Consider the following 12,219-nt stretch of genomic DNA (forward strand, 5'->3'; position numbering starts at 1 on the left):
GGGCAGCCAGAGAGAAAGGTCGGGTTACCCACAAAGGGAAGCCCATCAGACTGACAGCAGATCTCTCGGCAGAAACTCTACAAGCCAGAAGAGAGTGGGGGCCAATATTCAAAGTTCTTAAAGAAAAGAATTTTAAACACAGAATTACATATCCAGCCAAACTAAGTTTCATCAGTGAAGGAGAAATAAAATTCTTTACAGATAAGCAAATGCTTAGAGATTTTGTCACCACCAGGCCTGCCTTACAAGAGACCCTGAAGGAAGCCCTAAACATGGAAAGGAACAACCGGTACCAGCCATTGCAAAAACATGCCAAAATGTAAAGACCATCCAGGCTAGGAAGAAACTGCATCAACTAATGAGCAAAATAACCAGTTAATATCATAATGGCAGGATCAAGTTCACACATAACAATGTTAACTTTAAATGTAAATGGACTAAATGCTCCAATTAAAAGACACAGACTGGCAAACTGGATAAAGAGTCAAGACCCATCAGTCTGCTGTCTTCAGGAGACCCATCTCACATGCAGAGACATACATAGGCTCAAAATAAAAGGATGGAGGAAGACCTACCAAGCAAATGGAGAACAAAAAAAAGCAGGGGTTGCAATCCTAGTCTCTGATAAAACAGACTTTAAACCATCAAAGATCCAAAGAGACAAAGAAGGCCATTACATAATGGTAAAGGGATCAATTCAACAGGAAGAGCTAACTATCCTAAATTTATATGCACCCCATACAGGAGCACCCAGATTCATAAAGCAATTCCTTAGAGACTTACAAAGAGACTTAGACTCCCATACAATAATAATGGGAGACTTCAACACCCCACTGTCAACATCAGACAGATCAACGAGACAGAAAGTTAACAAGGATATCCAGGAATTGAACTCAGCTCTGCACCAAGCGGACCTAATAGACATCTATAGAACTCTCCACCCCAAATCAACAGAATATACATTCTTCTCAGCACCACATCACACTTATTCCAAAATTGACCACATAATTGGAAGTAAAGCACTCCTCAGCAAATGTAAAAGAACAGAAATTATATCAAACTGTCTCTCAGACCACAGCGCAATCAAACTAGAACTCAGGACTAAGAAACTCAATCAAAACTGCTCAACTACATGGAAACTGAACAACCTGCTCCTGAATGACTACTGGGTACATAACGAAATGAAAGCAGAAATAAAGATGTTCTTTCAAACCAATGAGAACAAAGATACAACATACCAGAATCTCTGGGACACATTTAAAGCAGTGTGTAGAGGGAAATTTATAGCACTAAATGCCCACAAGAGAAAGCAGGAAAGATCTAAAATTGACACTCTAACATCACAATTAAAAGAACTAGAGAAGCAAGAGCAAACACATTCAAAAGCTAGCAGAAGGCAAGAAATAACTAAGATCGGAGCAGAACTGAAGGAGATAGAGATGCAAAAAATCCTCCAAAAAATCAATGAATCCAGGAGTTGGTTGTTTGAAAAGATCAACAAAATTGACAGACCGCTAGCAAGACTAATAAAGAAGAAAAGAGAGAGGAATCAAATAGACGCATTAAAAAATGATAAAGGGGACATCACCACCGACCCCACAGAAATACAAACTACCATCAGAGAATACTATAAACACCTCTACGCAAATCAACTAGAAAATCTAGAAGAAATGGATAATTTCCTGGACACTTACACTCTTCCAAGACTAAACCAGGAAGAAGTTGAATCCCTGAATAGACCAATAGCAGGCTCTGAAATTGAGGCAACAATTAATAGCCTACCCACCAAAAAAAGCCCAGGACCAGATGGATTCACAGCCGAATTCTACCAGAGGTACAAGGAGGAGCTGGTACCCTTCCTTCTGAAACTCTTCCAATCAATAGAAAAAGAGGGAATCCTCCCTAACTCATTTTATGAGGCCAACATCATCCCGATACCAAAGCCTGGCAGAGACACAACAAAAAAAGAGAATTTTAGACCAATATCCCTGATGAACATCGATGCAAAAATCCTCAATAAACTACTGGCAAAACGGATTCAGCAGCACATCAAAAAGCTTATCCACCATGATCAAGTGGGCTTCATCCCTGGGATGCAAGGCTGGTTCAACATTCGCAAATCAATAAACATAATCCAGCATATCAACAGAACCAAAGACAAGAACCACATGATTATCTCAATAGATGCAGAAAAGGCTTTTGACAAAATTCAACAGCCCTTCATGCTAAAAACACTCAATAAATTCGGTATTGATGGAACGTACCTCAAAATAATAAGAGCTATTTATGACAAACCCACAGCTAATATCATACTGAATGGCCAAAAACTGGAAAAATTCCCTTTGAAAACTGGCACAAGACAGGGATGCCCTCTCTCACCACTCCTATTCAACATAGTGTTGGAAGTTCTGGCTAGGGCAATCAGGCAAGAGAAAGAAATCAAGGGTATTCAGTTAGGAAAAGAAGAAGTCAAATTGTCCCTGTTTGCAGATGACATGATTGTATACTTAGAAAACCCCATCGTCTCAGCCCAAAACCTTCTTAAGCTGATAAGCAACTTCAGCAAAGTCTCAGGATACAAAATTAATGTGCAAAAATCACAAGCATTCTTATACACCAGTAGCAGACAAGCAGAGAGCCAAATCAGGAATGAACTTCCATTCACAATTGCTTCAAAGAGAATAAAATACCTAGGAATCCAACTTACAAGGGATGTAAAGGACCTCTTCAAGGAGAACTACAAACCACTGCTCAGTGAAATCAAAGAGGACACAAACAAATGGAAGAACATACCATGCTCATGGATAGGAAGAATCAATATTGTGAAAATGTCCATACTGCCCAAGGTTATTTATAGATTCAATGCCATCCCCATCAAGCTACCAATGAGTTTCTTCACAGAATTGGAAAAAACTGCTTTAAAGTTCATATGGAACCAAAAAAGAGGCCGCATTGCCAAGACAATCCTAAGTCAAAAGGACAAAGCGGGAGGCGTCACGCTACCTGACTTCAAACTATACTACAAGGCTACAGTAACCAAAACAGCATGGTACTGGTACCAAAACAGAGATATAGACCAATGGAACAGAACAGAGTCCTCAGAAATAATATCACACATCTACAACCATCTGATCTTTGACAAACCTGACAAAAACAAGAATTGGGGAAAGGATTCCCTATTTAATAAATGGTGCTGGGAAAATTGGCTAGCCATAAGTAGAAAGCTGAAACTGGATCCTTTCCTTACTCCTTATACGAAGATTAATTCAAGATGGATTAGAGACTTACATGTTAGACCTATTACCATAAAAACCCTAGAAGAAAATCTAGGTAGTACCATTCAGGACATAGGCATGGGCAAGGACTTCATGTCTAAAACACCACAAGCAACGGCAGCAAAAGTCAAAATTGACAAATGGGATCTAATTAAACCAAAGAGCTTCTGCACAGCAAAAGAAACTACCATCAGAGTGAACAGGCAACCTACAGAATGGGAGAAAATTTTTGCAATCTACTTATCCGACAAAGGGCTAATTTCCAGAATCTACAAAGAACTCAAACAAATATATAAGAAACAAACAAACAACCCCATCAAAAAGTGGGGAAAGGATATGAACAGACATTTCTCAAAAGAAGACATTCATACAGCCAACAGACACATGAAAAAATGCTCATCATCACTGGCCATCAGAGAAATGCAAATCAAAACCACAATGAGATACCATCTCACACCAGTTAGAATGGCAATCATTAAAAAATCAGGAAACAACAGGTGTTGGAGAGGATGTGGAGAAATAGGAACACTTTTACACTGTTGGTGGGATTGTAAACTAGTTCAACCATTATGGAAAACAGTATGGCAATTCCTCAAGGATCTAGAACTAGATGTACCATATGACCCAGCCATCCCACTACTGGGTATATACCCAAAGGATTATAAATTATGCTACTACAAAGACACATGCACACGTATGTTTATTGCGGCACTATTCACAATAGCAAAGACTTGGAATCAACCCAAATGTCCATCAGTGACAGACTGGATTAAGAAAATGTGGCACATATACACCATGGAATACTATGCAGCCATAAAAAAGGATGAGTTTGCGCCCTTTGTAGGGACATGGATGCAGCTGGAAACCATCATTCTTAGCAAACTATCACAAGAAGAGAAACCCAAACACCGCAGGTTCTCACTCATAGGTGGGAACTGAACAATGAGTTCACTTGGACTTGGGAAGGGGAACATCACACCCTGGGGCCTATCATGGGGAGGGGGGAGGGGGGAGGGATTGCATTGGGGAGTTATACCTGATATAAATGATGAATTGATGGGTGCTGACGAGTTGATGGGTGCAGCACACCAACATGGCACAGATATACATATGTAACAAACCTGCATGTTATGCACATGTACCCTAGAACTTAAAGTATAAAAAAAAAAAAATACAAAATAGGTTTCATAATTCTAAACATAAAGAGCCATTCTGGACAAATCTAATAATACATCCACAAAGAGAGAGTTACACTACAAAGACGCATCATGATGAAGTGGAAAGAACAATGAGTCTTGCATTTAGACAGACTTGTAATTATAATTCAGTTCTGCCATTTACTAAGCCAAGTGATGTAAATTTTCCATGTTTCCATTTTCCTGAACAGAAAATAAAGATATCACTACTTTGTGTAAGGAGATAAGAGAGCTGAAGATCATGTAGGTGTCTAGCATAATATTTAATATTTATCTGCTAGTAAATGATAGCTATTATTACAGTACAGAGTTTTGGTTAATGTGACTCTCGGTCCAAAATCCTCAAAGGATTAAGACAATCTAGAGTTTGAATCTTACATCTTTAGCAAAACCAAAACACGGTGAAAGATATAAAGGAATAAAACCATCGTTCTTAAAGAAGATTCCTCAAAGTATTTTGTTGAGAAAAAAAGAAACATTTGGAATTACATTAATTCATTCTCAGTTGAGTACTTCCTTAATCCTTAAATTCCTTTGAGAAAGGATAATATATAGCATCTTTCTTAATAGCTCATCTCGAGAAATAAAGGCCTTGCTATTTCAGGAGAAAAGAAGACACATTAACTTTCGTCCCAGTTGTTATTTTGTCTAGAACAAAAGATGGCAATGAACCAAGTGCAACAAATCTCAATGAACCTAGACATCTACCTAGAGAAGTGGAATCTACAGTAATGGAAGGAGAAGACTACATCCCAATTCAGCTCCCATACTGTAAGGGGAAGCCACCGTATTTCATTTTTTTGCCCCATTGCAAGGAGCCAAAGTTTAACCCAAATATAGAACATATGCCATGATGATATAATGATGAATGACAGAAAATCTTTTCTTCCCAGATCTAAAATTTGTATTTGCATTTTCAGTATGTGGGTTTTGGTCATCCTAAAGGTCAGTGTAAACTTAGGAGATTTCTTGGGAAATTTTATATTTGTCATACAACAAAGGAAACATAGGGAATATGAGCATAATGGCAGGAGATAAAAACCCTATATAACTTGATGGCAGGAGAAAAAAACCCTATGTAACCTGCATCAAAGATTCTTTAAAAATATCAGAAACAAAATGAAATATAGATGAGGGGCAGCCAGGCTGTAAATGAGTACAGAATGGTAGAGGATAATGGAGGCATCAGATAGTCACTGGACTATTTGTGCTACCAGTTTTGAAACTTGTTAGTTGATTGGCAATTGAAACACAAACTCCAAATCTATGAACAACTAATGTTTATTGAGTGTTTATTATGTGCTAGGTAATTTTCATAAAATTTAATCCTTAGGATAGCCCTGTGACATTTCTATTTTAATCTCCATTTTGCAGTGGTGGAAAATGAGATGCTGAGATGTTAAGTACTCTACCTGATGCCTAACATTGTAGAAAAACAGTAGGGCCTGTGTTTTAAAGGATGATAGTGTTTTCAGTAAACCACAAAACATACCCTCAAAGTTCCCTAAACATGATGAGAAACAAACACCCTAGAGCATGGGTATTGTTGAGCACATTGTTGATAACAGTCAAAACTTTACTTTTTCTGATCATAGTACCGTTTTCATTTTCCTCTCCTTCAAATTCTCCTTATTGTTTTACCACTTTCTCTCCATTATTTTATACCTACTTTATGTTACATCTTTGTCTCGTCTACCTGTCTATTCCTTACTTAAGCCATACATCTCCTAAAGGCACAAAGTACACAAGATATGGCTTAAACTTTCTGGCAGTGTTCAGAGAAAGGGCAGTTAATGCTATACATTGGAATTTTTAATTCTCTAGCAATTCTAATGTATGTTAGCAGCCAACTCAAGAACCATCATGATAACTCAAGATATCTTAATTATAAGGATGATATATTTGGCACATGCATGTATGTGGCCTGAATTTAACACCCCAGTTCTAGGATCAGTGATGACCATAGTTAAGTTACTTTTCATAAGATGCTAAGAAGTTAGCATTTTGGGGGACTAATAATAAAACATCATTCTGGCTGAGAGTCATATATGCAATCTATTGAAATATATGCTCTAAAAGTACTCTAAAAATATGGGGTTCATATTTTGCTTACCCAAACTGTTTTCCACTCGGGAAAAGCTACCCGCAGTAGCTTTAGAAGTCAATTGTCCAGTTGTTGATATAGTTACTCCACTAATCTGAGGACTAGACAGATGATAACCAAGAGGCATTCCACTGGATAATGAAGATGACAATGGCGGTGTTGTGGCAACTGAACCCATCATCTTTGGGGAAAAATGTACTAAAGAATATACTGGTGGAGTTCCAAGTTTGTCTTCTCTTCTGTGTACAAAAAATATAATAAACAAAACAAATAAATAAGAAAGTAAAACTGGCTGTTAATAAAAGAAGCATGGGCTATCATTATTACCCAGAATTCTGCTTTTCAAAGGTTAAATATGCATCCAACACAAGCATAATAGCATCTTGTATTTCTAGTTCTAACAATCTAAATAAAACACTTTATTATCAATTTATTATATGCTTTAAAATATTTGAAAATTAACAAATTTCTATTGTAGATGGTTCTGAAAATGTGTAAGTAGAAAAAAGATAATACTAATCATCACAATACCACCAACAAGACATTTTACCATCTCCTTCCAGGCTTTTAAATGTATTTTTTTACTCTAAGTTGAGACTTTATAAGCCATTTATACCTCCACTTTGTTCATTTATCATATTTCCCATTTTCATTACCATAAAATCATGATTATAATTCTGGTTTAATATATCATTGTTTCCTTTATGCTTTTCCTTTAATTCCTGTTGCTGCTTAACTAACTTTTCTATATTAAGATTGTTTAGTGAATGTCTGCCTTCAAATAAACTGTACATGTTTGTGTGTGTGTATGTGTATTGGAGGGGATGACAGAAAAGAGAGAGAAAAAAGATCATTTTCACGTACTATTTTTAGTACGTACTAAGTGAATCTTACCATGAACAAAGATTTCCTTTCTTTTTTATAACTATAAAAGCATTTGTTAACTAGTGCACAATCATTGAACAAGGTTCATAAACTTCAATACAATTATTTTACAAGTTAAACAACACTTCATTGACATGAATCCTGAAAAGACTTAGGACATTTCATTTTATGAGTCACATTGAGGTTCTTCCCAGTGACCTCAAAGCAATTTTTGAAGGTGCATGTATGTATGCATGCGTGTTCAATGCTTAAATTGTGAACAAAGTCCTTGAATCCAAACCCTTTATTTCTCTGAAAAATGAAACAAATGGCCAGTTCAACCATCCCCTTTCTGGGGTCCACATATCTATCCACTATAAGTCAGGAACTAATTATTTTGCCTCCATGAATTATCTCTGTTTTGATCTATTTCCCAGAGCTCTTATAAAGTTATTTTAGCCAGCCTCTACATGTTTTTCTTTCAGGTCCTTATAGGAGAATGAGGGCCTGGAGTTTCCTACTCTGCCATCTTGCTGCTGTCACCCTCAATATCTCTTTGTTTACCAAGAGGTATTCACAATCATTTTGTTCTACAATGTGAAAGTTCCTTTATCAGAAATCTTATACCTGGAGAGTTTTGTATTCAAAGCTAGACTGCTCTTAATGTGCCTCTCAGAAGGCACAGACATCTCAGGCAAATTTTTAAAATAATTAAATGGCATTGGCTTTGAAAATGTCATGATTACTAGGCTTTGAAAATGTCATTATTACTAGTTAATAAGCACGTGCACTTAACATCCTGCTGACACTCCAAGAATTCATATTTGTTAGAAAAGCTCTAACCTACGAAGATACACTATTGAATATGACTGTAGAGGTAGTGGGAAGGAGACTTTGAGGTAAATTGTCAGATTACAGATATTTCATCTTTGTTCAACATGAGACAGGATTGTAAGACAGGACTTCTCCCTGACATTGACTACAACAGCAGAGAAATGTTTTTCTCTTTCAACATTCCTTACATCTGGGCTTCATAGTAGACTGGCTATTCTTTTCAGCATGTTCATTTTATAAGATCTCAATTTTTTTTCCTCTAGTAAAACAATAGCACTTTAAAATAAATTTAATTCCACAAAAGATTCCCAAGAAGCCCTAACAAAATCTTTGCAATCACAGAAACCTGTCCTGGAGCTATAAGGTATTCTTATTTTGGTAGGTGAATAAGAAATTTTTCTTTTCTTTTCTTTTCTTTTTTTTTTTTTTTTTATGAGACAGGGTCTGCTCTGTCATCCAGACTGGAGTACAGTGGTACAATCATAGTTCACTGCAACCACCAACTCCTGGGTTCAAGTGATCCTCCCACCTCAGCCTCCCATGTGCTGAGACTACAGGCGCATGGCACCATGCCTGCTAATTTTGAAAAAAAATTGTGTAGACATGTGGTGTTGCTATGTCACCCAGGCTGGTCTCTAATACTCCTGGCCCCAAGTGATTCTTTTGCCTTGGCCTCCCAAATTGCTGGAATTACAGGCATGAGCCACTATGCCTGGCCAAATAAGAAATTTCTAATGGCTGCACACATCTTTGGAAGAGCTGAGACATTTCAGGAACAAACTCATATGATACAGCCCATCATCTGAACCTTCCACTTGCCTACCTATTAGTCTTCTTTTGGAAGATGAGAGATTTTTCTCAGTGCTTAGTTAACTTTTCCTTAAGCATAAGTAATTTTCTAAGCCCCTTCTTTGTATCTCGCTCCTTCTATAATTGATTAACATTAAACCAGGGGCAGTTACAAAAGCTTAAGTCTAGCATTTCAGTGTTACTTTGGGAGATGCTGCATTGATCATATTGATGACAATCATTTCTCAGAGGACCTCTAAGAACAAATATTTTAAAATGGACTTGGACTGAACAATCAACATAGGACTTTTAGGTCCAAAGTAACAATAGCATTAAATTATGTATACTCAATAAGTCAATTTTAAAGAAAACATTGGAAAACCAATGGTAATGCTTTAGTTGATGATTTATATTAAATGTAAAAACAGTGATTATAATTTTATATAACATTCTCACAGACATTTCTAAAACCAATATTCTGGTAATTTTTTTTGTCCCCAGTTCTGTAAAATAGTTCTAGAAAGAAACTGTTTCTGTAAATTGCCTTAACATATTAAATGGGAACTTTGGAATCTCAGCTAGGTCTTATACTATGGAGATCTGTCCAGGTGGATTTTTATACTTCTCAAGGACCAGAACCTTATAAAACAGTAGTTGTGGAACTAGTTGTATGCTACAGTCCTTTATTTCTAGAAACTTTGTGAGATGTATTCTAATTCTAACTGGTTCATAAGGTATTAAAACAAAAGCGGTCAAGCATGCCATCATTCCTCCTTTATAACTCAGCTCTAACTCTGCTTTTGTTGCATCTATGCAGGCTCACTGTTCTTGTTTCTCCATCTTATCTTCCTGTTCATAGCCTTTATTCTGCATTTGCCTCCAGAGCTTCCTGAATGTCTTGTGTATCTTTCATCTTGGCTAGAAGAGATTTCTTCTTTCCTTTCCTAGGAAAGCAGATCATGACATCAGACAATGAATATCGCTGAGGTTCAAGGCAGATTTTTCTTTCCAAAGTGACCTCACCTGTTAATCCAACTACCTTCAAACATCAACCAGGTTTAATAATTTCTTTACCAAACTAGTTCCAGAACCAGAATTCTCATGTGGATATGTAAGTACCAACCTAGCCAATCCTGATCTTGGCTAAGGATATCAGACAAACCACGGTGAAGGTGTGTAGCATTCACTGGAAGCAGCTTGAGAGACAGGGCAGTAACTTTGCAAAGAGACCTTTACGACTACAATTGTTGCATCTGGCCAACACTGACTCTTAGAACTATGACGTAATGTCTCCATAGTAACCAAGTTCCAGTTTCTGAGCAATTACTATGTTGATGCTGTACCTTCTTTGCAGTTTGCAGACATTAAATAATGTAATTTGCTCTTAGGAGAGCCATATCTTCTACCAGACTTTGCCACCAAAGTTATTGATATCTTGTTTTGTATTTCTAAGAGTCAAGGCCAGTATGTACATACTGGGGAAATTAATCACAACTCTTTTCTTCTTTTTTTTTTTCCTTCTCTCTCTTTCTTGACAAATACTTTGAGCACATGAAAACAGCTAGGCAGCAAGAATAGAAACCATAAAACTTCAATGCAAAAAGAAGCCTATTGGTAGAAATAGTAAAATCAAAGCCAGAACACCTAAATTCTTTGCCTAGTTTTGCCAGCAGTATGATTTAGAAGAAATCACTTAATTCAGTTTCTACTCTGTGTAAAACACTCACACTTAATGTTTCATGATAATGATAGTATGACAATAAAATTAACAAATATGAAAGTACATGATTATATACAGTAATAAGATATATAAATGATGATTACTGGATGAGTGAGTTTATTAAAAATAGTTAATAAGATTCTGCTATTTCTTAAAAACTGGCTAGGTACCATGAATAATACCTGCTTTCAGAAATAATACTAAAATATCTTCTAACACAGATTCAAAAATGATTTTTAAAGATAATAAAGTAACTTTTTAAAAGTCGAAAAGAAAAAGTCAAGACATATAACCCATAAGGTAAGTTAAAGGGAAGTAAACGTTTGACTGTATTTCCTCCATCTCAGAGATGTAGCAAAATTCCTTTTGAACATTATGGGCCAATTATGTAAATACAGCATTAGAAGATTTATAAATTTTTACTTACTCTTAGTAAAGAATTAAAAATGGGCTTGTCATTTCTTGTCGCTCTCCCAGTGTCCCTACCTGTACCAGTCTGGATGATTTTTTCTAGCTGTTAAAACTTTCTCTACTTGAACTGCATATATTAGCATAAAGTCATTATGACCTCATTGGTTTTACCAGAGAGCCTGCTCATATTTTCCAGCATCTTTTGGAGAAATAAAATTCTGTCAGCTGAGAAAAACTTCTGAAGGCTTTAAATTTGTGAGTGTTTCAATATTCATTCCCCATACCATACATTTTTCTTTCTATTATTTTTTTAAATTATACTTTAAGTTCTAGGGTACATGTGCACAACGTGCAGGTTTGTTACATATGTATACATGTGCCATGTTGTTGTGCTGCACCCATTAACTCATCATTCACATTAGGTATATCTCCTAATGCTATCCCTTCCCCCTTCCCCCACCCCACAACAGGTCCCAGTGTGTGATGTTCCCCACCCTGTGTCCAAATGTTCTCATTGCTCAATTCCCACCATAAGTGAGAACATGTGGTGTTTGGTTTTCTGTTCTTGCGATAGTTTGCTGAGAATGATGGTTTCCAGCTTCATCCATGTCCCTAAAAAGGACACAAACTCTTCCTTTTTTATGGCTGCATAGTATTCCATGGTGTATATGTGCCACATTTTCTTAATCTAGTCTATCATTGATGGACATTTGGGTTGGTTCCAAGTCTTTGTTGTTATGATGATGCCACAAGAAACATACGTTTGCATGTGTCTTTATAGTAGCAGGATTTATAATCCTTTGGGTATATACCCAGTAATGGGATCACTGGGTCAAATGGTATTTCTAGTTCTAGATCCTTGAGGAATCGCCACACTGTCTTCCATAATGGTTGAACTACTTTACACTCACACTCCCATCAATAGTATAAAAGCATTCCTATTTCTCCACATCCTCTCCAGCATCTGTTGTTTCCTGACTTTTTAATGATCGTCATTCTAGCTGGTGTGAGATGGTATCTCATTGT

At 36.7% G+C, this 12,219-nt stretch overlaps 1 long non-coding RNA gene across 1 annotated transcript; it reads right to left on the reverse strand.

Annotated features, from left to right (window-relative positions):
- Positions 1–6,584: 6,584 nt before the first annotated feature.
- Positions 6,585–10,304, reverse strand: LOC113222638. Its single transcript, XR_003308490.1, has 3 exons — positions 10,086–10,304; positions 9,886–10,006; positions 6,585–6,814 (listed from the first exon to the last, which is right to left on the reverse strand). It is a non-coding gene; the product is annotated as an uncharacterized LOC113222638 (long non-coding RNA).
- Between the last annotated feature and the right edge of the window lie 1,915 nt (positions 10,305–12,219).

Source organism: Piliocolobus tephrosceles, unplaced genomic scaffold (genome assembly GCF_002776525.5).
Source record: "Piliocolobus tephrosceles isolate RC106 unplaced genomic scaffold, ASM277652v3 unscaffolded_32649, whole genome shotgun sequence".
Lineage (NCBI taxonomy): Eukaryota > Metazoa > Chordata > Mammalia > Primates > Cercopithecidae > Piliocolobus > Piliocolobus tephrosceles.